The sequence below is a fragment of the Schistocerca serialis genome, chromosome 9 (assembly GCF_023864345.2).
Source record: "Schistocerca serialis cubense isolate TAMUIC-IGC-003099 chromosome 9, iqSchSeri2.2, whole genome shotgun sequence".
Taxonomy (NCBI): Eukaryota; Metazoa; Arthropoda; class Insecta; order Orthoptera; family Acrididae; genus Schistocerca; species Schistocerca serialis.
The window spans coordinates 295415607-295420857 of NC_064646.1; the positions used below are offsets into that span (position 1 = coordinate 295415607).

At 44.5% G+C, this 5251-nt stretch overlaps 1 pseudogene; it reads left to right on the forward strand.

Annotated features, from left to right (window-relative positions):
* The first annotated feature begins 3661 nt into the window (after positions 1-3661).
* On the forward strand, positions 3662-3779 carry LOC126419971 (5S ribosomal RNA; annotated as a pseudogene).
* Positions 3780-5251: the final 1472 nt, after the last annotated feature.

Here is a 5251-nt window from a genome sequence, read left to right on the forward strand (position 1 = left end):
CAGCTTCGGACAAAAACAATCTTGTTTCATCCTGGATAATGACGCCGTCAAAACACTGTTTCCACACTTCAGTAAAGGTCTTCATGAGAACCTCGCACACATTCTTCCTCATCGTTTTTATTTCTGTTGTCAGTAATTTAGGAACCCAACATGCACAGATTTTTCTGTACCCTAGTGACTGTACCAGTGATACCATACTACCCAATGACAAACGAGTCATTTCAGCAAGCTGTCGTGTCGTCACACATCTGTCATTTTGGATGATTTGATCAATGGTCTCCTTACCCACATCACTCACTGGCGCCGATCGTCTACCGCATCGTGGATTGTCCAGTAGAGAGAAATCACCTTCTTTAAACCTCTACAACCATCGGTGTATACTGCTGCAATCCACTGTGTCGTCCCTATAAACAGGGACAAACTTCCTGTGAGTCGATATGGCAGAGTCATCGCAGGCCTTGAAGAGGAGCTCCATCACCGACCGCTGTCGCAACCTGCCATCTACTTCACGGTCCATTATGGCTCACCTGTAAATAAAAGAAAATACTTTTATATACCAACTTATAGCTAAATGTTCCAAGGACGTTCACAAAAAATTTCATTCTCCTCCTGCAAAAAATAAAAAAAATTAGAGACGACTGTGCAAAACTTCTTGAACGCTCTTTGTAAAACAAACGTTATTAACATTCTACATCTTTATTCTTCATATCGGCATATTTATTTCTCTGCACAATTACCCTGACGACGGACACATTTCTCCCAACGAGATACCAGTTCGTTGATACCGTCACTATAGAACGTTTGACTTTGTTGACGGAGCCACAATCTCACCTCTGCTTCATCACTATCAAAGCGAAGCCCTCGTAGGTGTTCTTTAAGTTTTGGAAAAAGGTGGAAATCTGGATGGGGTCAAGTCGGGACTGTATGGAGGATGATCGATGGCAGTGAACCCAAGGCGTCTGATCGTTGCAGATGCCGCAACGCTGGTGTGTGGTCTGGCGCTATCGTGCTGAACGAGAGCGCGCTCCGTGTGTGAACGAACTCTTCGAATTCGAAACTCTACTGCAGCATGCTGTTTCTCGCTCAGCGACATAGTTACTTTGGACACCACCGTGTTACACACTACAATTCGGTGACCTGTGGCGGCAGGGGGCTGCAAATACATACGCATGAAGAATGAAGATGTAGAATGTTAGCAATGTTTATGTTATTTAAAAAGCTTTAACGGTTTTCCCATAAAAAATTCAGAGGAATTACCTTTCATGGGAGGATATAAGATGAACATCAACAAAAGCAAAACGAGGATAATGGAATGTAGTCGAATTAAGTCGGGTGATGCTGAGGGTATTAGATTAGGAAATGAGACACTTAAAGTAGTAAAGGAGTTTTGCTATTTGGGGAGCAAAATAACTGATGATGGTCGAAGTAGAGAGGATATAAAATGTAGACCGGCAATGGCAAGGAAAGCGTTTCTGGAGAAGAGAAATTTGTTAACATCGAGTATAGATTTAAGTGTCAGGAAGTCATTTCTGAAAGTATTTGTATGGAGTGTAGCCTTGTATGGAAGTGAAACATGGACGGTAAATAGTTTGGACAAGAAGAGAATAGAAGCTTTCGAAATGTGGTGCTACAGAAGAATGCTGAAGATTAGATGGGTAACTTACGTAACTAATGAGGAGGTATTGAATAGGATTGGGGAGAAGAAGAGTTTGTGGCACAACTTGACCAGAAGAAGGGATCGGTTGGTAGGACATGTTCTGAGGCATCAAGGGATCACCAATTTAGTATTGGAGGGCAGCGTGGAGGGTAAAAATCGTAGGGGGAGACCAATAGATGAATACACTAAGCAGATTCAGAAGGATTGTAGGTTGCAGTAGGTACTGGGAGATGAAAAAGCTTGCACAGGATAGAATAGCATGGAGAGCTGTATCAAACCAGTCTCAGGACTGAAGACCACAACAACAACAACATGCTCTTTTATAAGTTGCATCACTCTCTACTTCCAATAGCAATATACCAGATGAATTTCCTCATCTGAACACATTTACAATGAAAAATAAATGAAGAAAATGTGATTGTGGTGAGTCTTCTTCTTCTTTTCCTTTTCCCGTTCTCTCCGGAGTCGACACTTTCTTACGGCTTTTGGCGATGTTAATGGCAGTTGTTGGCCAGATGCCCTGCCTCTCACTTGGATGCACTCTTCCCCCAACACCACACCGCACTGTCTGGCTGTGAGGAAAGGGAAGAGGTTCAAATGTCTCTGAGCACTATGGGACTTAACTTCTGAGGTCATCAGTCCCCTAGAACTTAGAACTACTTAAACCTAGCCAACCTAAGGACATCACACACATCAATGCCCGAGGCAGGATTCGAACCTGCGACCGTAGCGGTCGCGCGGTTCCAGACTGTAGCGCCTAGAACCGCTCGCCCACTCCGGCCGGCGAAAGGGAAGAGGGGGAAACTATGAATGCACCGCATGTAAATGGCAATACAGTGGCGATAGATATGACTAGGTTTCTTTTTTCATATTTCTCAACAACACCTATCGTAAGCAAAATAAATCGTTAACATTATCAAATTATTTTTGGTGTGCTGAATACATAATATAATTTTTTCTGGTACAAACTGTCGGCATACGGACAGACGCACACAGTTTCGCAGATTTTTGCACTCAGCTGGTCACATAATTGTGATTTATTTACTTTCAAACTCGGTAAAAAAGGCTTTCACATGCATATATTGGTCGAAATACTTTACCGCGTTTGCAGCCTCATTGTAGAGACGTGGAAACTCTCCACCAGGAAAACAATGTAGGTTCAAATGGCTCTGAGGTCTATGGGACTCAACTGCTGTGGTCATAAGTCCCCTAGAACTTAGAACTACTTAAACCTAACTAACCTAAGGACATCACACACATCCATGCCCGAGGGAGGATTCGAACCTGCGACCGTAGCCGTCGTGGCCTTCCAGACTGTAGCGCCTTTAACCGCGCGGCCACTCCGGCCGGCTACAATGTAGGTCTCCTGGATAGTGTCAATACAAAGGAATTAGTCTTTTTAACAGCAACTACATTGCAGCTCAATCAGTTCCATCTGCACATGCACGGGGGCACTGCCAACTTTAAGGAGAAACGGTCTCGAAAACAGCTCTGAAACAGATGCAAAATCGGCGATGCCCTCGAAACTTTTAGGAGACTATCCTTGCAATTTTTTCAAGGTCACAATGAATTCTTTAAAACACACGTATTTTTCACGCCAATGGTCTTAGGGAAATAGACTGTTTTTTTCAGAATTTTTCCCTTCTACAGTGCGATTTTCTTTTTAAATACATCCCCATCAAATGAAGAATAAGTTGTTTCTCACCTAGCACTGTCTTACCATGGGCAGTGTGCAGTCAAGGCCACTTAAAATGTGAGGCCTGCAGTCCATTCCGCAGGCTCTAATTTTTGTTCCTCCTGTCCTTTTTCCTTCATAACTTCAACAATGCGGGTCTGAAATCGAAAAAAGTTCCAGACTTGCTCCTTGACTCAAGCAACGTACTTTTCAGTAACATATGAAGTCCTCAGAATCTTCATTCAGTTTCATCGCAAACTGTTGTAATTGTCGGTGTAATAATGCGAGGAATTTTAGAAAATTTACTACTATTCATACCACTAATTTTGGGCAACGGCCTTGCCGCAGTGGATACACCGGTTCCCGTCAGATCACCGAAGTTAAGCGCTGTCGGGCGTGGCCGGCACTTGGATGGGTGACCGTCCGGGCCGCCATTCGCTGTTGCCTTTTTTCGGGGTGCACTCGGCCTCGTGATGCGAACTGAGGAGCTACTCGACCGAATAGTAGAGGCTCCGGTCAAAGAAAACCATCACAACGGCCGGGAGAGCGGTGTGCTGACCACACGCCCCTCCTATCTGCATCCTCAGTGAGGATGTCACGGCAGTCGGAGGGTCCCGATGGGCCACTTGTGGCCTGAAGACGTAGTATCGACATGCGCCGGCACGAAGACGAAGATCGCAAGAGCAAAGAAGGCGGTGAGACGACGTCCGTCAATAGCCCGCTGACAAGGAGCGCACTTCGACAGGAGCGCCCTCTAGCCGAAGAGAATATAAGCGCCACTCCTGCCAGCCTCGGCCGGACAGTATTCGCCCAGTATTAGGGGAGCAATACGAAAGCAGTGACTTGTGATCCATACCAGTTGCTTACATGGACGATGTATACAGCAAAGGACTCAGATTGTTTGCATGTAGCCCATCGCTTGTGACACCATTGTAAATTCAAAGTTAAGTAATGTCAATCTGCGTTATTGAAATAAAAATACCAAAGTTATTTGCTTGAATTGTTATGTAGCATTCCGAGAACGCAGCATCCCTTAGGCACTCTATAAGAGACGTGTGGGTAGGACCCCACAATGTGCTCCATGCCTTAAATTTAGTACAAATCTCGTCGGTCGGTCACTGTAATTTTTTGCTCTTACAACAACAGTTAACTTTCACATTCTTTCTGCATCGTGTGTAATATCGCTCCATTGCAAATTTACGATACCCATCGATTCTACGAATTTCTATCATTTCCATTCATTTTTGAAGGTTTGTGACGATAGGTCACTAGACTGCCTCTTTTAATGCAAATAGCCAGTGGACCTGTGAACTTTCTTTACATCATGAACAAATAACAGCGCGGACACCACGATTCTGCCGAACTAAGAATGTCGTGCCAATTAAGAAATGTCGCACAGCTGTCGCGCTGTACCGAGTAGTTCCGAGAAGTGCCGAGTAAAGCAGAGACCAGCCGAGCGGCCTGCAGACGGAGGCAGTCTAGTGACCTATCGTCACAAACCTTCAAAAATGAATGGAAATGATAGAAATTCGTAGAATCGATGGGTATCGTAAATTTGCAATGGAGCGATATTACACACGATGCAGAAAGAATGTGAAAGTTAACTGTTGTTGTAAGAGCAAAAAATTACAGTGACCGACCGACGAGATTTGTACTAAATTTAAGGCATGGAGCACATTGTGGGGTCCTACCCACACGTCTCTTATAGAGTGCCTAAGGGATGTTGACCGTCGTTGAACTACCCAGCCACATACATGTTAGTCACATGCAGGTAAGTAAGGGTGTATGCTGATAGCAGAGATGCATTGCTGACAGCAGATATACGTGACGGAAGTCACACACTGCTGACTCTTGTAACATTTTACTCGACAGAAATTTAGTAGCCCAGTGGACTTGAGGCTGATACCATGCCCACTGCC